Genomic DNA, 27,305 nt, shown 5'->3' with positions numbered 1-27,305 from the left:
GCCATTCATTACAATATCTTAGACCTATCTTCTCAAGGTGTTGGTCTAACTGAGCTTGGAACATAGGCTTAGTGAATGGATCAGCTGGATTTTCAGCTGATGCTATTTCCTGCATGGCTACATCGCCTCGCCCAACTATCTCTTTGATAATGTAATAGCGCCTTTCTATGTGTTTAGATTTCTGGTGAGACCGGGGTTCCTTAGCCAGTATGACTGCTCCATTGTTGTCACAGTGGAGTGGGACTGTTGACTCAATGGAAGGAACTACTGCAATTTCTGTCACGAACTTCTTTATCCAAACAGCTTCCTTTGCAGTATCTGATGCAACAATATACTCAGTCTCGGTAGTGAAATCTGCAGTCGTACTCTGTTTGGAACTCTTCCAACTGACTGTACCTCCATTATAAATGAACACATACCTAGAGGTAGACTTTCTATCATCGATATCTGATTGAAAATCAGAATCAGTATAACCATCCAATTGCAAGTCACTACCTCCATATATCAAGAATAAATCCTTAGTTCTTCTCAAGTACTTAAGGATATTCTTGATAGCTATCCAGTGTTCCAAACTTGGATTAGATTGAAACCTGCTAGTCAAACTAACAACATATGCAATATCCAGCCTAGTACATAACATTGCATACATTAAACTTCTAATTGCCAAAGCATATGGAATCCTGGCCTTTTTATCTCTTTCTTCAGGTGTCTTTGGAGACGTTGCTTTAGAATGGTGGATACCATGTCTCACTGGTAACAATCCTCTCTTGGAATTAAGCATGTTAAACCTCTTTAACACCTTTTTCCAAGTATAGACTTTGGGATAAAATAATTATTCTTTTCGCTCTATCTCTATAGATGTGAATCCCAATAATATAGGTTGCCTCCCCTGAGTCTTTCATGGAGAATGTATTTGACAATCATACCTTTATAGTTGTCAACATACCTGTGTCATTACCCATCAACAAAATGACATCCACATATAAGATAAGGAAAGTGACAGCACTATCACCAATCTTTTTATATACACGTGGCTCATCCTCATTTTTTATAAAACCAAATGACTTAATGGCTTCATCAAAATGGATGTTCCAACTCCTCGATACTTGTTTCAACCCATAAATGGATCGCTTTAGCTTGCATACTTTGGAACCATCTTGGGATTCAAAGCCCCTAGGCTGTTCCATGAAAATGTTTTCTTCAATGTATCCATTGCAAAAAGCTGTTGCTAATAGAATCCTAATTAATTTAAGCATGGCAACAGGCGAGAAAGTTTCCTCATAATCGATTCCTTGCCTTTGGCGAAACCTTTTCACTACTAGCCTTGCTTTATAGCTCCCTACCTTTCCATTAGAACAAATTTTCTTCTTGAAAGCCCATTTATTCCTTATAGGTACAATACCTTCAGATGGGTCAACAAGATCCCAAACTTGATTCTTATACATGGAATCAGTTTCAGATTTCATAGCATCAATCCATTTTGAAGAGTCTATATCTGATATAGCTTTTTCATAGGTAAGTGGATCATCTCCATGATCTACTTCTTCATGATTAGACAACTCTTATTTTTCTTCATGAAGAAAACCATATCTCACTATTGGGTGAGATATCCTGGTTGATCTGCGAGGAACAGCTGTAGATGTTCATCAATAGGTGTAGGTTGACTAGATGGATCTATATCCATCTAACCTGTTGGTTGGTCAGAATTCTCCAATTCTAACTCTATTTGCCTTCCTTTGCCTCCCTCTTGAACAAACTGTTGTTCAAGAAATGTGGCATCTCTACTTATTACAACCTTTTGTGATGTAGGCAAATAAAAATAATATCCAAAACTCTCTCGTGGATATCTAACAAATCGACCCTTTTCTGATATGATTTAAAATTTATCAATGTTTAGCTTTTTGATATAAGCTGGAAAACCCCAAATCTTAACATGCTTAAGACTTGGTTTTCTTCCATGCCATATCTCATAAGGTGTGGAAGAAACTGATTTTGATGGAATCCTATTTAGAATATGCAAAGCTGATTCTAATGGAAATCCCTAAAAGGAGATTGGCATATCAGTATAGCTCATCATACTACGTACCATATCCAATAGGGTACGATTTCTCCTTTCAGATACACCATTTAGCTGTGGTGTTCCTGGAGGAGTCAGCTGGGAAACAATGCCATGCTCTTTCAAGTATTCATCAAATTCAGTATTTAAGTATTCACCTCCACGATCTGATGGAAGAGTTTTAATGCTTTTTCCTGTTTGATTTTCTACTTCAGATTTAAAATTTTTTGAACTTTTCAAAGGATTCATGTTTGTGTTTTATCAAATACAAATACCCAAATCTTGATTTATCATCAGTAAATGTAATAAAATAATGAAAACCGCCTCTAGCCATTTCTCTAAATGGGCCACATACATCACTATGTATTAGCTCCAAAATATTTTCAGCTCTTAGTCCTTGTCCAACAAAGGGTGATCTTGTCATTTTGCCCTGAAGGTAGGATTCACAAGTTGGAGTAGGTTCAGAACCCAATGAGAAAAGAGTTCATATCATTGATGGAGATCAGTGGGAGAACAAGGCTTCAAGAGTTAAAGACTGTCAAGCTTGATTTGGATAGATGAATGTTAACCTAGGATGCCCTAAAATCTAATCCTTGTGGCTAGGATTGGATTCTTATAGAATAATCCATAATCATGCCTTTTATATTACTGTTGATGAATGTGTGTATGAGATATGTACATTCATGGAAGTTTATAAGATATGCATGAAAAATGGTTAATGTGCAAAGTGAGACCAAATAGTAACTAAGTTAACCAAGAAATCTTCTAATTAAATGATTAAGTTAGTAATTGTGTAATTTTAGAAATTACATCATGGCTCTCTACTAAGGCAATTATTTAAGAAGTTTTACACATTTACATTGTTGGCTATGGTAACATAGGACTAATGTATTTGGTTTAAGGGATCTTCTTAAAGTAATGTTGAAATATGAGATGTTGTGAGTATGTAAATACTTTAATAATCAAGAATGGTTGTACTTGAGATCATTAAGGTTCAAATTTACATCCTTACTGACTTAGTGGGCTTAACTTAACTAATGCAAAATAAACCAAGAATGGATGTACCTGAGTTTTTGAGCATTAATTGATTGAACCTCAAATGAGATGTGAAGAGTAAAGTGTTAAAATGTTATGAATCCAAGAATAGATGTACTTAAGGATGATTAACAATTTATAAGAATTTAATCACCCATTAGAAATCTGTTCCAACTAGGATTTTCATTTCCTACTTTAAAAGTGTATAATTCATTAAATTAGTAGGAGGATTAATTTGATTAAAAGACCATAATCATTTTAGTTAATTACTTGGTATAATATACTAATTAGAATCTTATTATTTTTCACAATTAATTCTAATAAAATGACATCAAAACTGTGACACCCCTTACCCGACTACAGTGTAGCCGAGCAAGTTATGCCACTCAGTGTGCCGAGCACTCTATTTTATCTTAATTCATTTTTATCGTAGTTTTGAATATAACTTGTGAAATATAATTTATTTAAGCCATTTATCGAAATTATAATTTATTTGAGGTTCCGAGAATTTTAAAAAAATTCGGCAGAGTACCGGCTGAAAATAGAGAAAATAGTTCTTTGGAACCTGTGAAAAACACTTCCTATGATCATATTCATTCATCTCATCACTCTCAAACTTCAATATGAAAATCTCAACGTTTTTCACCATTCATTTCTCAATCATTCATCTCATGTGATAATCATATATAAATTACAGATAAACATTCACTTTTCCATTTATAAACACAATTCTCATTATTTACATGAACATTAAATTACATTTTGTAAGTTCATTTAAACATGAGAAAATAAAATCAATTACAAAATACCAAAATGACACCTAGTGTCCTACCAATGCACTGCAGACGGTGAGGTGACACAGACACTATGCAGAACTGTGAACGGCCTTACCCAATCTGTGGTCTACTAGGCCCTCTGTCCAAATCTTCAGTACCTACGCGTTGCAAAAGTGACGCGCTAAGCATAAAGCTTAGTGGTGCCAATAATACAAGAAAATATAATATGCAAATAGAAATAATAATTTCCTTGCTATTGTGTTCATAAGAGATGAATAATTACTAACTTATTGTTTAGTCGAGGGCTAATCATGTTTTATGATATTAACTTCTTCATGCATTTCGTTAATTATTTTCTTCATGATCTTGAGCTTCTTTGTATTTTTGTAATCATTCCTGATACTTAATTTTCGTATTTTCTTTAATAATCAGTTCAATCACAGTTATACTTTTCCATGCCCAAGTAACCTATCTTTGGACGATCGGATGGATAACGGGTCGTTGGCACTGGACACCGCGGTGCCTCGGGCAGTCATACCATGGGACGCAGAACGTCTACCACGTATGCAGTCAGTATGGCTAAAAGCCATGATATCACATAATCGGGCATAAAAGCCATGAATAGGGGCATAAAAGCCATGAATACGGCATAAAGCCATGAACACAGGCATAAAGCCTTTCGCAGTACTGCTAAAACAATACCCTATTGGCATGCCAAACTATCCAAACCAATCACATTAGGCCTACTAGGGCATTTTGCATTTTTAAGTTTCACATTTTTGAATTTCAAGTTTTGGTGTCACTATTCACTTCATTAGTCAAACAAAAAGTTGACTTTTGCATAGAAAGTAGGTACATTGGCTTTGGCACTTCAAACATACCACATTTTTCATTTAAAACTTGTTGGAAGTGGTCACCTTTACCATTTCTAGGCTTAAATCAAGGGAAACAAAATTTTCAGTTTTTGAAGCTTAACTTTACTATTCCATTAAACACTGTTACAGTGGGAATTTGAGGAAATGGTAAACATGAAAGTTGTTCCTTATTTTGTCTAGTTGAATTTCTTTTTTTGAATCACTCCATTTGGAGTTTTGTAGCTCATGTTATGGCCAAAATAAGTTTACTGTTCACGTGTACTGTTCCTGCTGAAATTTTGGGTTTTGGCAGATTTTGGTCCAACTTTGGTCAGCAATTTGACCAAGTTAAGTTCATAATTTGGTCTAACTTTCTTCATATGAAATGTTCTACCATGCCTTAGGTTTCCATCGGTTCAAGAATCGCCTAAATCTGAGTTTTCTAGAGAGAGTTATAGCCATCCAAACATTACTGTTCAAATGTAAATCTGCAGAGTTGCAGGTTTGATAACTCAACTTTGTTCAATAATTTGAATGGGTTAATGGCATAATTTGGGGTGATGTTCTTCATGAAAGTTGTTTTTCTATATCATATCTTGTTGCTGTAAAATTTTGAGGTCAATTTAACCATTCTACAGTGAGTTATGGCCAAATGAACAGTTACTGTTCATTTGGTCATTCTGCAGGGGCTGTTTGCAGGGTGTCCGGAATGGGGCCAACTTTTGGTCCTCTTGCTTTGGTCTTTTGGGCATGGTTTCTTCAGTAAAAATGTGCCATTATAAGCCTAGTTTCATGTCCAATTGACCAAAAACCAATTGGACCAACACAGCCAAAGATATGGCAGTCCAAGTGGACTGAAATCTCAGCCATCATGCTGCTGTCTTTAGGCAGCCTACCATTCCACTTTGCCATGCCAATTTTCAGTCCAATTTATGGTCAACATACCTCAAATGGTCACTAATTGACCATTAAAATGTTCTCTAACAATTTCCTAAGCTAAATCCAAGTTTCACTCCCAAACCCTAGCTCATTTTCAAGGATTACACCAATTACCTTAGTTAGCACACCAATTCATCATACATATATATATATACCTTAAACATCATCTTTAGTCCACTCTAAGTCCATCAAAAACACTTAATCTTGTTCCTCCCTAGGGCTGCCAAAATTCATTGTATACATACACATAAATTCTATTCATTTAATTCACAAATTCTTGCTTATTTTAGGTCTCTAATCATGGAAAGAGAAAGATGTATGCATAATAGGCACTAACCTTTTTGAAACCAACCTTGAGCTTGTTATTCTTCAAGATTTCCCCTAGAATCATAATAATCATAATCAATTATAACTTCACTTTCCTAAATTAAATATCCAATAAAAATTCAACAGCATTTCCCCTTAAATTGGACTAAACTCCTATCATAAATCTTAAATCCACAACCACCCATTAATACCCAATCTGGCAGCTTGTGCATTCAAATTTATATATAATGATCTAACCGTTTGATAAATCCCAAATTTTAACCATATATTCAAGACATCCCTATACAATATCAGTAAAAATTTTAGCATCAAATAATTCTATATCATGAGATATCAAAACATTCATTCAACCCTTCAAAATCTGAATTGTTGCAGAAATGAGTCTTACTCAGACAGCTCATGCAAAACAATTTATATCACATAAACCAGAAGTCTAAAATTCACCAAATTTTAACCCAGCAACCTAAACATCCCAAATATCATTTTTACCAAATTTCATAATTTTATAATCATCCTAACTATTTATTTTTCTCAAATTTCAGTAGCCAAAATTCAGAATTCAACCTACAGACAGCTTGTGTTCAACAATATATTTCTCCAAATCCAACCGTTAAAAAATCACCAAATTTTAACCATAACTTCCACACATACATACCTCAAACATATCCAAAAATCAGCCATAGATGTTGAGCCAAACTCACCTGGATGGAAGAGAAACATGCTGCCCTGCTGAACCCCTTTTTCTGCTACTGTTCATCTCCTTCTCCTTCTTCCTTTCTTTCTTTCTTTTCCTTTTCTCTCTCTTTCTCTCTTATTCCAGCCCATATGAAGAAGGAAACTGCTGGTTTCCTTTGTTTTTTTATCTCATTTTAAGTCATTTTTATCTCTTTTTATTGGTTTGTCAAATGGTGATTGGAGGGGGGCTTTTAAATGACATCACCATATGTCATAATTAAGCATTTTCCTTCATTTTCTTTTCTTCTTTTCTCTACTCATTTTCAATTCAATTTTTAGCAATATTTATTCATATTTTAGATCATTATAATTATTTACTTAACTGGACAAGTCGGCCAAAAATCACCTCTGAAGGCGAAATGACCAAAATGCCCTCCGTTTGGCTTAACGGGTCAAAATTGTCTGTACCGATTGAAAAATTTTTCTAATTATTTTCTTGGCATTCTAATGCCATAGGAACCACAATGACCCTTCTCTGGAGTCCCAAAAATTATTTTATGAAATTTTTCCCGGGTCTAGGGCTCCTAGTTGCGAGAACCGCAACTTACCTCTGGTTACCCATCACTTGGGCACCGGCTCATTTGACTTGGTTGTATTTTATTTCTAAAATTTTTCCTAAATTTTTCTTATTAATATTTGAGTTAATTATGGTTCCTCACTTTAGTTTAAATATTTTTCCGGACGTTCTAGCTGTCCGGACCGACACCTGTCACCAGAACAGTAGACTGTGCGGAATTGCTACAGTGAGGGTGTTACAAAAACCCTCCAATATACTTGCTGGCATACTCAACAATAATTGCCTAATTAGGCTTAAATTCTCATATTGGTTGAGAAATCTGAAGATTGTCTTGAATTTAGAGCTTAGTAGATACGTTCTGGACTCAAAAGTTCCCGGTCCCTTACCTAAATGGGCTTCTTAAGAGGAACGTGATACTTTGGCTAAGTGGAAGGAGGATGACACCATAACAAAGTGTTACATGCTTGCTTTATGACTAATGAGTTACAGAAGCTACATGAAAAGATGCATACATTATTTGAAATCCTAGATCACTTACAAGAGTCGTATGGTGAATATAGCAAGAATGCTAGATATGAGATATCTAAGCAGCTATTTAGGATGAAGATGATAGAAGGGATGGATGTGGGAGCCCATATACACAAGATGATTAGGCTCATTGAGCAGATTGAGGCTCTTAAATTTTCAATGGACTTCTCACTTCAAACAGTTTTGATCTTACGATGCCTTCCTGAGTCATTTGGATTATTTATCACAAACTTCTATGTGACTAAGATTGAATGCACATTTGATGGGTTACTAAATCTGTTGGTAATTACACAAAATAATATGCCTGATAGTAAGGGGAAGGAACTTGCTTTAGTTGCTTCTTATTCTTCAGGAAAGTCTAAGAAGAAAAAAGGCAATAAAAAAAAGGAAACTTCCACCCCAAGTCCTTTTGGTAGAATAGCCAAAAACCAATTTAAGAAGAAGAAAAAGACTAAATGTAACACCCTCCCGGTAACAACTCCGTACATTCTACTGTTTCGGTGACCGGTGTCGGTCCGGACAGCTAGAATGTCCGAAAAAATATTTAAACTAAAGTGAGGGACCATAATTAACTCAAATATTAATAAGAAAAATTTAGTAAAAAAATTTTAGAAATAAAATACAACCAAGTCAAATGAGCCGGTGCCCAAGCGATGGGTAACCAGAGAGAAGTTGCGGTTCTCGCAACGAGGAGCCCTAGACCAGGGGAAAAATTCATAAAATAATTTTTGAGACTCCAGAGAAGGGTCACTGAGGTTCCCATGGCATTAGAATGCCAAGAAAATACCTAGAAAAATTTTTCAATCGGTACAGACAATTTTGACCCGTTAAGCCAAACGGAGGGCATTTTGGTCATTTCGCCTTCAAAGGTGATTTTTGGCCGACTTGTCCAGTTGAGTAAATAATTAATATGACATAAAGTATGAATAAATATTACTAAAAAAAATTAAATTGAAAATAAGTAGAGAAGAAAAGAATAGAAAATGAGAAAAATGCCCATTTATGACATATGGTTATGTCATTTTAAAGCTCCCACCAATCACATATAAACAACCATCTAATTAACTAATGAAAGAGACCAAGAAGACCAAAAAAAATTCTGCTGCTCTTCTTTTTCTTCCTCAAGACGTGACTCTCTTCTCCATAGCCCTCCATAGAAATTTCTTTCATTACTCCCATTTCCCATGAATTTCACCCTAAAACCCTAGAGACCTTTCACTAAAATTTGTCCTTGCACCTTGCAAGACCTTTTGGCAGCCAAGAAGAAGAAAGAAAGTGAAGTTTTGGGCTTGGAAAAATCTGCCCTACAAGAGGTTAGTGCACATATGTATTTAAAACTCATTAATTCCATGTTAGAGATTTATAATAGGTAAGAAATTGTGAAATAAATGAACCAAACTCATGTGTATGTCCACCATAGATTTCGGCAGCCCTAAGGAAGGAATGATTTTGATTGTTTTGATGGACTTAGAGTGGACTATAAATGGTGTTTAAGGTATGTATATGCATGGATAATGAACTAGTGTGCTAATTAAGGTGTATGGGTAAATTGAATTGGACATTAGGGTTTTGAGAAGTGAAAATTTGGCTTGGCTTAGGAAATTGTTAGAGAACATTTTAATGGTCAATTAGTGACCATTTTAGGTAAGTTGACCACAATTTGGACTGAAATATAGCATGGCAAAGTGAATGTGTAGGCTGCCTAAGGACAGCAGCAGAGTGACTGAAATTTCAGTCCACTTGGACTGCCATATCTTTGGCTGTGTTGGTCCAATTGGTGTTTGGCCAATTGGACATGAAACTAGGCTTATAATGGCACATTTTTGCTGAAGAAACCATGCCCAAAAGACCAAAGCAAGAGGACCAAAAGTTGGTCCCAATCCGAACACCCTGCAACAGCACCTGCAGAAATGACTAAATAAATAGTAACTGTTCATTTGGCCATAACTCATTGTAGATATGGTCAATTGACCTGAAATTTTTACAGCAACAAGTTAAGACATATACAAACAACTTTCATGAAGAAACCTACCCCAAATTATGGCCAGAACCTATTCAAACATGCACTCACAGTCACTGTTCATGTTACTGTAGATATGGTCAATTCTGCAGTTTGGCAATCCGACCAGCTGTGGTTTTTGGACCATATCTAGAGCTACAAAACTCCAAATGGAGTGATTCAAAAAAGGAAATTCAACTAGACAAAATAAGTAACAACTTTCATGTTTACCATTTCCTCAAATTCCCACTGCAACAGGGCTTAATGGAACAGTAAAGTTGGGTCACAAAAACTGAAAATTCTGCCCTCTTGGTTTTAAGTTTGGAAATGGTATTTGTGACTTATTCCAACAAGTTTTAAATGCAAAATGTGGTATCTTTGAGAACTTAGCTTCAATAAATTTATTGTGTATGAAAAAGTCAATATTTTGGTTGACTAGTAAGGTGAATAGTAAACAAAATGACACATATTACATAAGTAATACAACTTGAAATATAAAATGTAATTAACACAAATGGATTGTTTAGAGTATAAATGAGATAAAGTTATCATTAGGATGTACGTCTTTGTTTCAAATAGGATTATAATACCTTGTACAAAAATTGGTACATGAGAGGTAATAATGTGAATACTAATTCATATAAATATTGTAACGATTAGATGAATCACATGGATGTGTAAATGGGTTAATTGCTCTCATCATGAGAGAAATGGAAATATTTCGATGTACAAATGGTACATGAAAATCGATTGATGTAAATTACAATTAACGTGAATGGTATGATGAATGCATAAATTATATAAAAATGAGATTTGAAGATTTATGCTTCTACTATAAATAAAATAAAAATACTATGAACGATAATTGGAACATAAAATGAAATAATAAAACTTATGAACATTTAATGATATTATGTGTCCTTGTATTGCCTAGACATGTGTGTCGGATTGGATAGTTTGGCATGCCAATAGGGTATTGTTTTAGCAGTACTGCGAAAGGAAAGGCTTTGTGCCTGTATTCATGGCTTTATGCCCGTATCCATGGCTTTTATGCCCGTATTCATGGCTTTTATGCCCGATTATGTGATATCATAGCTTTTGGCTATATTGACTGCATACATGGTTGACGTTCTGCGTCCCATGGTATGACGGCCCGAGACACCGCGGTGTCCAGTGCCAACGACCCGTTATCCAGTCCAGTCGTCCAGTATAGGTTACTTGGGCATGGAAAAGTATAACTGTGAACTGATTATTAAAGAAAATACGAAAATTAAGTATCAGGAATGATTACAAAAATACAAAGAAGCTCAAGATCATGAAGGAAATAATTAACAAAATGCATGAAGAAGTTAATATCATAAAACGTAATTAGCCCTCGACTAAACAATAAGTTAGTAATTATTCATTTCTTATGAACACAATAGCTAGGAAATTATTATTTTTACTTGCATATTATATTTTCTTGTATTATTGGCACCACTAAGCTTTATGCTTAGCGCGTCGCTTTTGCAACGCGTAGGTACTGAAGATTTGGACAGAGGGCCCAGTAGACCACAGATTCGGTAAGGCAGTTCACGCTCAAGATAGTGTCCGTGTCACCTCACCGTCTACAGTGCATTGGTAGGACACTAGGCTTCATTTTGGTATTTTGTAATTGATTTTTATTTTCCTTTGTGTAAATGAAACTTATGTAATGTATTTTGATTTTCATGTAAATAATGCAAATTTGTGTTTGTAAATGGAAAAGTGAATATTGATCTGTGACTGTTACATGACTATCAAATGAGATGAATGATTGAGAATTGAAATTGAAAATTGTTGAGATTTTGATAAATGGAGTTGAGATGATTGAATATGAATATAGGAAGTGTTTTTCACAGGTTCCGAAGAACTGTTTTCTCCATTTTTAGCCGGTACTCTACCGGATTTTCTTTAAAATTTTTGGAACCCCAAATAAATAATAATTTCGATAAATGGCTTAAATAAATTATATTTCATAAATTATATTTAAAAGCATGATATAAATTAATTAAGGTATATTAGAGTGTGCCGGTACACCGTGTGGCATTACTTACTCGGGTATACTGTACACGGGTAAGGGGTGTCACACTAAAGCTATTGCAGACAACAGAAAATGTTTCCTATCAGAAGGAAGGGCATTGGAAAAGAAATTTCCCTGAGTATTTGGCATCTCTGAAGAACAAGAAGGACAAGTCTTTAAAGGTATGTCCATATCTTGTTATTTAGATACTGATAATACTTACAACTTATCTACAGCTTGGATTTTAGATATTAGTGCAAGTTCTCACATATGTTTTGATAAGCAGGAACTAGCAAGTAATGAAAGCTTAAAGGCACAAGATGTTAGACTTTGAATTGGCAATAGAGTAAGTGTTGTAACATTAGCCATAGGGTCTAAATCCATGTATCTAAAAGAACATATTTTGTTTTTGGTTCATATTTTGTATGTATTTGATACTTTTAAAAACATCATTTCTGTATCTAGTTTAACTAGAAATGGATATGAATTTCATTTCATAGATGATGTTTGCAATATTTATTTTGGAAATAAAATTGTTGGCATGGGTTATTTACAAAATGGTCTTTATTATTTAAATAATAATAACAAAACAACTCTAAGTAATCAAATTGAGTTTAATGCAATCATTGAAACTAAATCAAGTCTAAAACAACTCTTGTAACATCCTCATTTTCGTAGTTCGTACATTCTACTGTTCCGACAGCAAATGTCTGCCTCGGAAAGTTGGAATGTCTGGAACTACACTTCGGTGATAATGAACAGACATATAATGATGAAATAAATAAGAAGAAAGTGCAAGAAAAGCCAAAGACAAATGAAAGAGAGAAAATGAAGCTAAGTTAAATAAGCCGACACCGCAGCGATGGGTGATCGCACTGGGAAGGCCGTTGCCGACCCTAGGACCGTGGGGAACCCTCTGAATCTAATTTTGGGACGTAAGTAAAGGTCTATTGAAACTAGAATTATTAAAGAAAATTAATAAATTAGTACAAAGAAAAACGAAAAATCGAGAAACAGACAAAAATCGGTGTTACCGAAAAATCGGGAATATAGCCCGAAGTGGGGTATTTTGGTCATTTGACACCTAGAGTTGCCTTTTGACCTAAATGTCCATTAAAAATAAGTGATATAAAAATTTTGAAAATGTCATGAAAATAAGAAATATTACACATAATGTAAATTAAAGGAAAATAAGGACATTAGTGCAATTAGGGAAAACTTGGATTATTATAATGTTAATGTTAATTAGTGGAGCACTAAGTGGACACTTAGTGGACTATAAAAGATCACTTGAGGATAAAGTGGATAACCATTTGATCACTTTCATCTTCTCCATTCTTCTTTGCCGAATTAAAAATCCTCCAAGCTTCATCATGGCCGCCCAATATACAAGCCTTCATCCACCTATGATCAAGCCATCATTTCTTCAAGAGTCCTTCATTAAACTTGTTCTACACATCATGGGCAGCATGTAGGAAGCGAGAAAGAGGAGTTTTGGTGAAGTTTAATCAAGCCCAAGTTGAGGTTAGTGCTAGTTTTCCTTACCTCACTTAATTAAACTTTGTACTAAGGTGGAGATGAGTTGAATTATTGAAAAATTGGAAGGATTGGATGAATATTTAATGGTGATTGAATTTGGCAGCCATGGAACCTAAAGAGGTTTGAATTATCTTTAAATGTAGTTGATGGGAAATGATATTGATTAAGGTAATTAGAGGTCCTAGCAAATTAACTTTATGTGTATGTTGAGATTGAGTAATTGAATTAGGAGTTTGAAAGAATTGTTGAAGACCTTGGATAATTGTTGAATTGGGGCAGCCTTGAGAAACATGAAAATGGTTAATTTATGCATATTGTTGTTGATTAATGATACTCAATTTATGTGATTATAAGTGGTAGAATTTAATTATAAGAGTACATGTGAGGTTGACAATGTGAAAGTGGGTTTTGAACAAAATTTTGAAGACTTGGACAATTGAGCTTGAAATTGGCAGCCTATAATGTTATGAAATTGTATGTGAATTTATGTAATATATTGATAGATGTGATGGTATTATATTGTGAGCAGCATGTGTAGTTAAAATGGAAGTGTTTGTGTAACATAAGTGTTGATGTACATTGAATTTGGGTGGATGTAAATGTTGAAGTTTAATGGTGTATTGTGTGCCTTGTACCCTTGAGTATTCTACCCAGAATTCTTGCTGGAATTGTGTATAATATATATATAGAAGTTCCATAGAATGAATATTGAAGTATTGGGAGGAGGAGGATTGTTAAAATTGGAAGTGTGATATTCAAATGCAGGTTGTGTATGTGGCAGCACTTAAATTAGGTCATAAGTGCAATATTGTGAACCCAATTGGTATGAGGCCAATGGGGAGTGAAACTAGACACCAAATAGGCCAACTTTCATGTAGAAATGTTGCTAAAATTCTGCCTAGAAACTGACATTAAAAATGACCAAATCCGGAATAGCAACCTTGCAACCCAGATTTTTGACCATATGAACAATAGTCCTTGGGATGACCATAACCCACTCAAAACAGGTCCAATTGACCTGAAATTTTTACCATGGTTAGTTTAGACATAGATCTACAATTCATATGAAGACACCAAAGCCCAGAAATGGCCAGAACTAAGTCAAATAGCTTGCACAAGTTTAGGTACCAAAACTGCCAGAACTAAAACTGACCAAATTTTGCACTAAAGGTGCAATCTGTCCAGCTTTAGTAAATTGACCATATCTTGGTCTATACAACTTAGAATGACCTGAAATTTTGCCCCGAGTGCAATAAGACATAGAGCTACAATTCTTATAAAGACACCAAAGCCCAGAAATGGCTAGAACCAAGCCAAATAGGTTGCACAAGTTCAGGTACCAAAACTGGCCGAACCAAAAGTGACCTAAAATGACCAAAGTCTACTATTTTAGTGCATTCTGTCCAGCATTGGTAAATTGACCATATCTTGATCTACAAAACTCAAAATGACCTGAAATTTTACCCCGCGTGCAATAGGAAATGGACCTACAAGTTTGTAGTTTGGACTGAAACCCAAAAACCGAGGGAACTAGGTCGTCCGGCTAGATCAGAATAGTAGACCGAAATTCGGTAAATTGCAATAAAATGCAATACACTTGGAAATGAAATTGGTAACATATACCAACACTAAAGGGCTATAAAATGTGACATATTGGTAATATTAGAATTGACTCACATAGAGTGCATCAAGGGTCAACATTATAGGTTGACTAATGAAATGAATTGAAGGAAATAGTACCAAGAGAAATAAGACTTTAAGCTAGATAAATCTAGGACACAAAAATTGAGAAATTGACCAAATTTTGCACCAAAGGTGCAATCTGTCCAGTTTTAGTAAATTGTTCATAACTTGGTCTATACAACTCGGAATGACCTGAAATTTTGCCCTGCGTGCAATGAGACATAGAGCTACAATTTTGCTTCTTTGACCAGAAGCTAAAAACCAAGAGAAATAGGACTTTAAGCTAGACCAATCTAGCACACTAAAATTGCAAATTGGTAATTACATAAAATGGTGCTTGAAGTGATTTGGCAATGAATGCCAACTTGTAAAAAGGGTAAATTGCATTATATTGACAATTTATTGAATTGTAAGTTGTGACATGTTGATGCTAGAAACAACCTATCCATGATGCATAAAAAGGTCAATAATTTTATTGACCAGTGAAAGGCATAAAGATGTATAAACCCTATGAATAAAGAATTAAATATGTAACATTGTAATATGCCCTAATTTGCCTAGTTGACTAGTTTGGATAGGTTGGCATGCCAATAGGATTTTGACAGCTGTTCTGTAAATGACTTTACGTCATACTGTGTTTTATGGCTTATTATGCCATACTATGATTTTAATAGCCTATGGCTATACAGTTTGTGTTATTATACTCGGCTTAATGCCTGATTGATTATATGGCTTTTTAGCCACACTGTTTGCACACCAGGAGATACTTTGTGACCGATGGTGTGACGGCCCGAGGTACTAGGTACCCAGTGCTAGTATATCCGTTTATCCAGTCTAGTCAGTGTATAGGATATATGGGCAGTCATTTAAAACATTATTCAATTCAGGAAGCTAAGTTAAGTTAAGTATAATGAAATTTCAGTACAATTAAATTAAGTATTGAATGAATGAGTAAAAGAAATTAGCAAAAGCAACATAACAAAAATATAAATTACATAATTGTAGAGACTTGAAATACAATATAGTTAGAATAATTTGTATACTGGGTAGTATTACTGGAAAGTTATAAACTAAGCACTTCCAAAGAGGAACAAAATAGTATGTAAGATTGTTAATACTAGAAATACCATACCAAATTAAATTGATTCTCGAGTATCCGAATTATGATTTATTTCTTTCTTTATTTATATATATTATTTCTTATTATACTATTGCACTACTAAGCAGAAATGCTTAGCGCGATGGAATTGCTTCCTCGCACAGGTACTGAAGGTAAAACCAGTAGACTGTCAACTGAGATTTTTGGAGTCCAGATCTGCAGAAGTGTCAGAGAGTTCAAGATTGTCACCTCCTCAGCAATGCATGTAGATAGGGCTCATTTTATACATGTTATGTATATTGTTCATTCCTAGCACATTGTAAATTATTTGTATATCTTGTACAAAATAAACTCATGTAATTAACCTATGAATTAAGGAAGCTACTCAAAGTAAGTATTTTAATATGTGAATTTAATTTGAGTTATAATGAGATTGTACTTGTGAATATTGAGATGTTGAAAATCTGATGAGATTTCTGAGAAATCTGGATACTGTAATGAGATACATTATGTTCAAAAAATTTTGAGACTATTAAGTTTGAGAAATTGAGTATATATTGAAATTATTTTTGGCAGGTTCAGAAGAACTGTTAGTCCAAATTACAGTCGGCACGTTGCCGGATTATCGTTAAAATTTTTGAAATTTCCAAATTATTTAGATTTTGATAAAAGTAAAAATAGCCTAAACCTTAAATAAAGTTTTGAACAAGTAAATTAAAAACTGTAATGAAATTAGATAAGATCAGGTGCTCCGGCACGCCGTGTAGCACGCCTTGCTCGGCTACACTGTAGTCGGGTGAGGGGTGTTACAACTCTGGCACTTAAGATTAGGTTATATTGGAGAAGATAGAATTACAAAGTTGGAAAAGATGGTGTAACGCCCTCAGATTAAATAGTTCCATACACTCTACTATTTTGATGACTAGTGTCTGTCCGAACAGCTAGAATGTCTGGGACTATGTTTAATTTATATAGAAGAGACAAAAATAAAATTGATAAAGATCAAATGAGGTTGGATTAAAATAAGATAAATGAAGCACAATTAGGTTAAATGAGCCTAGAGTTCTGATGATGGGTGACCAACCTAGAAAGCTACTGTAAACTCAATTGCTACCCTAAATTCGTATGGGACCCCATGAAATCCTTAGTTAAGGGTTATTTGTGAAACTACTAGGAATTGGAAAATCAAAGAAATAAAAAAGGAAACAAGTACAATTAAGGGAATCAGAACCTTAGGACTCATCGGGCATCATGGAAAAAGATCGACTTTAACTCGATGAGGGGCATTTTGGTTAATTCACTCCTAAAGGTGACTTTTGACCTAGATGTCCATTAAATTGTATGAGTGTCACACCTTATCCTTTGTAAGGCATGACATGTTCCCATAGCATACCTAATGAATTACCGAAGTCCATCTACCGATAACCCATTAGTTATGCTACAAAGGATTTTAAAATAAATCATAGCTTTTTATCTTATCAATTCTTTTACAGAAAACTGTATGAGAATAGTTAAAATTCCATATAAACATTCATTGGAAATAATGATAAAATAAATATTGTAAAAGTTACATTTTCATAAGTCTCAAAGTAAAATACAAAATAGTTACAAACTCAAAATGTGATAGCAATGCAATGCTTTTAAATACAAACTGCTCAATATCTGTACATCCATACATATAGGTACAAAATACATCCAAAGGAATCACAAGGGTATATCTAACATAAATACCCACAAACAATACCAAAATGCTGCTTTCAAGTCTCTCACTTGGAGCCTTCTCCTTTCTCTTACCTGCGATAACATAAAGAAGCTATCGCTGAGTATATCACTCAGTGGTGCACAACCAATAACTGTAAAACTTAAGGTAAAACACAATTTGTCAAAGCATAATAAATCACATTTTTCTTAAGCATGAAAACTTCATAATAGTTCTATGTCCATAAAGGCCATTTATTGGAATAACATTTCAAATGAGAAATCACACTTCATAAATCGCAATTCACAAAGCATTAGTGTTGCCAACATCAACACACAGTTTAAGTCATGATATAAAATTTCACGATCAGTGCCGTGTTGTACACCACGACAAAGCAATCTCAACCTCACTAACTGTTATTAATATGGGAAGGGCTAGCTAGCTAATGAGTACTCATGTAGTCTTACCCTACTAACCGTTATTAATGGGAGACATAATCAATATCAATTATCAACCACAAGTAGCGCATTACTAGGGAGTTAGAAAGGGATCACATGCTAACTGTGGTTTCAAAACAGTTTCCAAAAATTTCCCACTCAACAATCACATTTATAAACTAATAAACACATTTAAATTCATCATAATATCCATATAAAGGTGGCAATACCCAAATTTCTTAAATGCAAGAGAAAAATCATATTTCAATCAAAGTAAACTTGTTCAAAGCAAACTCAATCAATTTAACACATTCCAAGCAATTTACAAGTTTAAAAACGAAGAAAATGTTAGTTGTGCACAAACCTTCAATAATTCTCCTTCCTTGTTACCTACTTCTCCTTGTCCATTCCAACTTCTTTTTCTACTAAAAATACACAAATAGAATACTTCAATACCAATCTCAATTACTGCCAAGAACTCATTACATGCATATCTAATGCATCCCAAGTTAGCTTTGAAAATTTTAGAATATTTTGGTTTTGGGACAACTTGGTGCCCCAATCTTTGAACCCAATTTGTACCTAGTTTCGATCATAATTTTGTGAGGTGTTCTACATGAAAATTGTTCATTTAGGTCTTAACTTTATTTTCCTTTTTGAATCGCCTAATTCGGAGCTATGTAGCTCAAGTTATGACCAAAATATTGTTACTATTTATGTTACTATTCATGCTGCAGATTCAGTTTTGGCAGATTTATCAATCTAACTTCATTCAGCAATTTGATAAAGTTAAGTCCATAATTTGGTCTAATATTCTTCATACGAAATGCTCTACTATGTCTTAGGTTTCCATCGGTTCAAGAATCGCCTAAATCGGAGCATGTAAAGTTTACTGTTTATATGGTAAATCTACAATTCTGCAGATTCGGTGATTCAATTTTGCTTAGCAATTTGATTGGGTTAAGTCCATAATTTGGCCTCAAGTTCTGCATATGAAATGTTCCACTATGTCTTAGGTTTTCATCGGTTCATGAATCGCCTAAATTGGAGTTTTCTAGAGAGAGTTATGGCCATGCAAATTTACTGTTCATATGGTCAAATTCTGCAGGTTTTAGAATTTTGTCTCTAAGTTCAAGGCTCATTTCGGATAGCTTAAGGTCATTTTCAGGGTAGGGTATCTTCACAAAAATTCTAGCCCTATGTCTTAAGTTTCAAACCAATTGGAGTTGTTTAGCTCAATTTATGGGCTATCAAACACACTGAACTCAGTGTGCAAATTCTACCCTAGGTTCAAATTTTTCATTTCTTCAATTATTCCCACTAACCAACTTCAATTCACATTTAATTCACCCAAAATGACTATAATTTAGCATTGGCACATCAATGGCACTTCCTAGCACAAACCCCATAATTTTCAAACACCAAAGTTTGCAATTTTCCCTAATCCTACCATTTCATTACCTCCATTCATCAACCAAATGTCAATTCAAACGAAATAAACCTCAAATGACCATAATTTAACACTACACACACCAATTTCACTCTCTAGCACCAAAACTCCAATTTTTCCATGATCCCTAATCTGCCATAATTAAATTTATACACATTTCATGCAATTTCTTTGCCTCAATCATGTATACTGCTTCAACTAAGCTTAATCCCATCATAAATTGCATTCAAAGACATCAAACCCTAACTTTTCTCCAATTTTGGCCAAAACCCTAGTTTAGATTTCATACATGTTTTCTTTCATTTTCTTATAAAATTTCATGCTTTCTTATGTAAATTTATCACACCCAAACTTGAATCAAAGCATATTTGGTTTATCAAGCATGAAAGAGAGAGCTTACCTCACTTGATGATCTTTTCCACTTCCAATCTCTTCCAAATCTTGCTTTTATTATTTTTAATCTCTCAATCAAAGATCTCTTTGATGTTTTCTTTTAGTGGGCTATGGAATTTATGAAGGGGATTGAAGTGAATCAAGACTTGGAAGAGAAAACAATGGTGGAAGAAGATTGGAGAAGAAGAGAAAAGAAAAAAGAGGGAGAGGGAAGATGGGTGGTGGCATGGAAGAAGGGAAAGAAGGAGACTTGTCTTCTTTTATACTTATTTATTCCTTTTTAATTAAATAATTAAGTTTAATTGTCAAAAGCCCATAAGTCATTAATTTTAATTAGGTCAAAAATGGAATTTAAATTCTAGATTTTTGCCTCCTTTATTTTCTTTTCACTTTTACTCTAATTTTTCCCTCAATATTTCTTCATAATTCAATATTTTATTATCATTTAATTAAATTGACATTTTGGTTAAAATTTAACTCTTAATGAGAATTGACCAAAATGCCCCTTATTAGATCATAATCCCTCTCTTACAATATACCCGATGAGTCCTTATATTTTTGGATAATTTGAATTTTTATTATGTCACTTGAATTTTTATTGTGTCTATCTCAATTAATTTTCTATTTATTTTTAGTCCTCAAGGTATCTTTGAATAGTACTAGTCACGGACCAAAAATGGTACTATTCATAACTCGGACGTTCGGGGTGTTACAATTCTCCCCTCCTTAAAAATAAATTTCATCCTTAAAATTTACCTAGTCTCAATCTCTGAATAGCTGTGGGTGTTGTCTCCTCATGTCCTCCTCACACTCGCATGTAGCCTTTTGGCCTGAATGATGGTTCCACAGCACTTTCACTAGAGGTATTTGCTTGTTCCTCAGCTGCTTCACCTCATGTGCCAAGATCTTTATGGGCTGTTTGTCATATGTCAGGTCTGGATTCACTTCAATCTCCTCTACTGGCAAAATGTGAGAGGAGTCTGATTTATACCTCCTCAACATGGAGAAATGGAAGACATTGTGAATCTTTTTCAACTCTAAAGGCAATGCAAGTCTATATGCCAATGGACCTACTCTTTCCAAAATCTCATACGGCCCAATGAAGTGAGGACTTAGCTTCCCCTTTCTACCAAACCTCATGATCCTCTTCCATGGGGAAACTTTTAAGAACACCTTGTCACCCACACTGTACCGAATATCTCTTCTCTTTAGGTCAATGTAGGACTTCTATCTATTCGTTGCAACTTTGAGTCTGTCTCTAATGAGCTTAATCTTTTCTTCCGTCTGCTGCACTAATTCTGGGCCAATCAACTTCCTCTCGCCCACTTCATACCAACATAAGGGAGTTTTACACTTTCTGCCATAAAGTGCTTCATATGGAGGCATCCTGATGCTTGACTGATAACTATTGTTGTAGGCAAATTCAATTAAAGGCAAGTGTGTGTTGTTAGTAGTATGCCCTAGAGCTTATCATTTAGTATGTATCTCGTACATGTTTTTTTTAATAAAAGGCATTTCCACTTTTCCGTTTACATAAGATATTTATGTGCAATAGAAAAGGTCCATTGATATTTTGTTAGAAATTCTAATCTTAAGTTGTTCAGAATATGAGTAACAGTATTTCTAGTACAAAGTATCATAAATAGGTTCATAATCGAGGATACTTTATAATAAGGACTTGACTTATCCAGAAAGATTGTATTCATGTTTGTTCCCAAGTTATTTATATGAGATATAAATAAGATGGAATGGTGAGTCTCATGCCATGTGACAAACATTGTAGACACTTATAAATGATAGGTAGGCCGAACCAGTGACACTTATGACAAGCACATAGAGTTTACTTTTGTCAATGTTTTATCATAAATCATATCAGTGCATATAATCTTTAGACCTGAGATAGCACAATTATGTTGTATGTAAGTAGTTTGAGTTTGATACTGCTTTCATACTTATACTGTGTATGGGTATATGGGCATGTGTTGGCTCCTACTAATTATATATGGAGGTAGGTGTTGATTAAGATGGAATTTGTTCCTCTAAGTAAATAGAGATAAAATCCTATGTTCATTTAATTGTTCTTGATGTTTCAAGTTCCTGGCCAGGACAGATAGATTTAATCAGAAAAGAGTTTCTGATGAGAAAATCTTTTTAATCAAGAACTGGAATTAAAAGAGAACATAATATTCATAGTAAATAGAGTTTGACATAAACCATGACTCCAGCTTGAGTTGGGATTTTGTAACAGAGAGATTCCAGTGCGTGGTAACATATGATTATAGGTTCATTTAAGGTAAACCTTATTACTAATTGGGTGGCCATGGCATGCTATGCTAGGTGTTAACCATGGTCTATGAGGTGCATAAAATAATTTAGAGAAATCATTTATGGTAAGAAAGAGTTCTAATGATATTAAGAGTTGATATCATATCTCATTGCCAATTAGTGATGAGCCTAGTAAGTCACACACATACACAAGTTATCACCTAATTAAATATAATTTAATTAATTAATTAAAGAGTTTAATTGATTAATTAAATATGTTTGGTTTGCAATTTGATTGCAAAGTCCCTAGCATGACTTGAAACCAAATCTAGATTATTGGATGTATAGTATAAGTTAAATTTATATTTAAAGTATTTAAATATGAATTTAATTAATGAGAAATTAATTAATAGAGATTAATTAATTAATTTATATTTGATATAAATTGATTAGAAGAAGAGAAATAATTATTTTGGGTTAAGAACTCAAAATTAAGACACAAGGGCATTTTGGTCATTTCACAGGGTGACATGGGCACCATGAGATGGTGACACATGGCATTACACATTATCTTGCTAAATGTCTTTTAATCATGTAAGATGATTAAGATTAAGATTAAATATAGGTTTGACACTTGGCTTAATGTGATTGGGTCAATTAAACCTAAAACCAATCAAAGGGTGACATGTGGCAAGGGTTTAAGTGGTGACCTAGCTATATAAGTATTGTTATGAAAAAGTAAAACATACAAGCTGCTACTCCCAAAGGTGCCGCCACCCCTTGGCTGCCTCTCCTTTCTTTTATTCTTCATCTCTCATTCATTCCAAGAGATTAGCAAACAATCTCTTGAATTAAAAATACTAGAAATTGTTTCTAGTGTCCTGTTTACATCTTTAATCTCTTAAAAGGCAGAAATTGATTTTCTAAATAATAGAAAAAGTTTTAGAAGCTATTCAAGGGCTGCCATAGGTGTTCTTGGTGTGGGCAAGCTAGAGGGACAACATCTGGTGTCCTGAAGATGAATCTCAAAGGCGTAAATACACTGTAGTGCATCAAGAGGTTAGTGTGTTTATTCTTGATTTAATCTAGGGTTCTAAAATTAATCTGATTAATTCTAAAATCTTAAATGGCAAATACAGATCCAAAAACATATTAAAAGTGTTTTAATATGTTGTTTATCATTGAAATCAAATAGATAAAAATAAATCTTACATGAAGCGTGTGACCCTAGGTGGAAATTTTTGAATTCAATGGCATAAACTTGTGTTTTTTCACGCTTCCGCTCCTTCAATTGGTATCAGAGCCACTATATTTGCCATTTAGATTATTGATTATATGATTTAATTGTGTGTTTTGATCATGAGATGATTTATCCATTGCTGGTTGCAATGGATGTGTGGTAGCATGCTTGAAGAACACCATCAATGGTGCGTATGGTTTGGCTTCATGGGTGGTGCAAAGGTTTGGCTTTTTAATTTGCAATTGTTGTATGATCTAAAAGATCATCCTATGTCTAATTAAATTGTTTAATTAGAATTTTAATCACACAATTAAATTTTGATTCAAATTAGAATTTTAAAAATTATTTGAATGTGATTCAAATCTGAATTTTAAAAGTTGTTTGAATGTGATCCAAATCTGAATTTTTAAAGTTATTTGAATCATATTTAAATCTGATTTTTCAAAGTTGTTTGAATAATATTCAGATCTGAATTTTTAAAAATTGTTTGAATGTGATTCAAATCTGATTTTTTAAAAATTGTTTGAATGTGATTCAAATCTGAATTTTTAAGATTTTTTGAATGTGATTCAAATCTGAATTTTTAAATTCGTTTGGATGAGATTCAAATCTGAATTTTTAAATTTATTTGAATCATATTCAAATCTGGATTTTTAAGTTGAATATGAGATATTCAATTTAATTTAAGTATGTATGTTTTATTTAATTGTTAAATAGTAATATGCATGATGGATGATCATGGACTATAAAAGACCAATGTGATTAGATTTATTTCTTTTATGTTTCTTTGGGATTGTAAATTAATTAATTTATTTTAATTTATTTTGGGCATGTATTATTATGTTTGTAATAATTTTTGGGTTGTAATTTCATTTATTTAAGTTCTTGTAAATTCGCCTTGGTATGCCAAGGATTACTATGTAATATTGGATTGCAAGAAGTTCAAAGAGGTCAAGAGCATTGGCGGGACCAGTGGGAGGAATTCAAGATCAAGTGTTGATTATGTACTCCTTCAGCAACTCTTGTAAAATAAATGAATGAAATGCACCTAGGAATGCCCTGATTCAATTCTTGGTGGCTCAGAATTAAATCCCTTGGAAAGTCCATGATCATACCATATTTACTGCTTATCCATGAATGCATGAGATGTATGGGAATGTATGCAATTATATGATATATGCATGCTAAATGGATAATGTGCAAAGTGAGACCTTAATAGTAATTAGGATGACTATAAAATCTTCCAAACAAATTATTAAGTTGGGAATGCTATAATTAAAGCAATTATAATATGGGCCCTCCATTGGGGCAATTATTTTAAGAAATTTTAAATAGTTGCATAGGATGCAATTAATTTAAGAGATTTTCTTAAGAATAATTGTTAAGCATAAGATGTTGTAAATATGTAAATGGTTTGGTGACCAATATTGGATGTGCCTGAGGACATTAAAATTATTTGTATAATTACTGGCTCAATGGGATCAACTTAACTAATGCAAGATAAGTCAATAATTGATGTACCTGAGATTTTGAGCATTAGGGGCTAGGTAAAGGATTGAACCTCATATGAGATGTGATGGGCAAGGAGTTGCTCACTTATAGTTTATTGTAATTCCAATAACGGATGTCCCTAAGGATGATCAATAGAATTCTAAGAATTCAAAAACCCACTAGAAATCTATCCAACTAGGATTTCCATTTTTTACTTTGGAAGTGTAGGATTCGCTAAGTTTGTGGGAGGACCAATTTGATTAAAAGACCATAATCATTTTGGTTAATTACTTGATACATTTACTAATTAATCTGGTTATTTTCTGCAGTTAATTTTCTGATAATAATGAGCACAGAACAACCACCACCATCCAATATCCTAGCAAGCATACTTGATCGGAATAGGTTGACAGGACCTAATTTCTCTGATTGGTTAAGAAATTTGAAACTTTTCCTGAACCTTGAACATATAGGAAATGTTCTAGATTTAAATGTTCTTGGTCCCTTACCTCCAGAGGCCACTCAAGAGGAACATGAAACTTTGGACAAGTGGAAGGAGCATGATATGAGAGCTAAGTGTTACATGCTTGCTTCCATGAGTAATGAGTTACAGAAGCAGCATAAGAACATGCAGAGTGCGAGTGAGATCCTCCTTCACCTACAAGAATTGTATGGTGAGCACAGTAGGAATGCTAGGTATGAGATATCTAGGCAGCTGTTCCGCATGAGAATGTCTAAGGGACAGAATGTTGGGGATCATGTCCACAAGATGATTCGGTTGATTGAGCAGTTGGAACATCTTGACTTCAACATGGATTTCCAACTACAGACGGATTTGATCCTTCAGTCCCTTCCTGAGTCTTTTGGGAATTTTGTGACAAATTTCCATATGACTAAATAGGAATGCACCTTAGCTGGTTTACTCAACATGCTGGTTATTGCCCAAAAGAATATGTCGGGCAATAAAGGAAAAGAGGTAGCTTTGATTGCATCTTCTTCAACTGGAAAGTCCAACAAGAAGAAGGGCAATAAGAAAAAGAAACCTTAGGTTCCTGGTCCTTCCAAGAAAATAGCTAAACAGAAAGGGAAGACTAAAGCTGATGGAGGCAAAGGAAAGTGTTTCCACTGCCAGAAGGATGGGCACTGGAAAAGGAACTGCCCAAAGTATCTTACTTCTCTGAAGGACAAGAAGGATAAACCTTCGAAAGGTATGTCCATATCTTGTTATTTAGATTCTAATGATACTCATAGTTCATCTACAGCTTGGATTTTATGTAACACCCCAAAGTTCGGTAGTGCGTTCTACTGCTCCGGTGACCAGTGTTGTCCGGACAGCTAGGATGCCTAGAACTACACTTTGACATGTGGGAGGAGACATAAAATAATGAAATACAAGAAAAGAAAATACAGGAAAAACAAAGGAAAAATAATAGCAAAGAAATGTGACCAAGTTAAACGAGCCGGGAAACCTAACGATGGGTGACCGCACCGGGAAGTCACGGCGTGGACCGTTGACTAGCCTCGGATCATGGGAACCACTGGAAAACATTTTAGGACATAAATAGACCCTTGTTGAAGAATAAATCTCATTAGAAAGAACAAAGAAAAATTAAATAATTAGTACAAAGAAAAGTGAGAAATCGAAAAACAGACAAAATATGGTGTTACCGAAAAATCGGGAACGTAACCCGAACAGGGGCATTATGGTCATTTGACATCCCGAAGTTTCTTTTGACCTAAATTTCCATTAAAAATAATTAATATTACACTTGGAAAATAAAATGAAAAATTAGTTTAGTGGTACCTAATACAAATAACTAAAATCAAGGGCTTAATGTGGGATTAAGTGAAAGTTTACCTTAAAATATGATTTAAATTGTTTAGTGGTCCACTAAGAACATTAAAATGGTTAAATATATTCATTAGTGGGCAGATTCTTCCCACTCAAAGGGTCATCTTCTTCATTCCATAACCCATGCCGAATTGAAGAGGAAAAGAAATCCTCCATAGCCATTTTTCATGCAAGCTTTCTTATCTCCCCATTTTCAACTCCAATCCCTTAAGTAGCTTTATGAAAAATGGTCTACACATCACAAGGAAGATATTGATACCAATTTTGAGAAGTTTGGTGAAGGTTTAGCAAGTTACAATTAAAGGTAAGTTTGCATTTTTGAGAATTCCTTTGTTAAATTTTGTGTGCAT

The sequence above is a fragment of the Hevea brasiliensis genome, chromosome 2 (assembly GCF_030052815.1).
Source record: "Hevea brasiliensis isolate MT/VB/25A 57/8 chromosome 2, ASM3005281v1, whole genome shotgun sequence".
NCBI classification, from domain to species: Eukaryota; Viridiplantae; Streptophyta; class Magnoliopsida; order Malpighiales; family Euphorbiaceae; genus Hevea; species Hevea brasiliensis.
The sequence above is the reverse complement of the archived record's forward strand: the minus strand, read 5'-3'. Positions refer to the sequence as shown.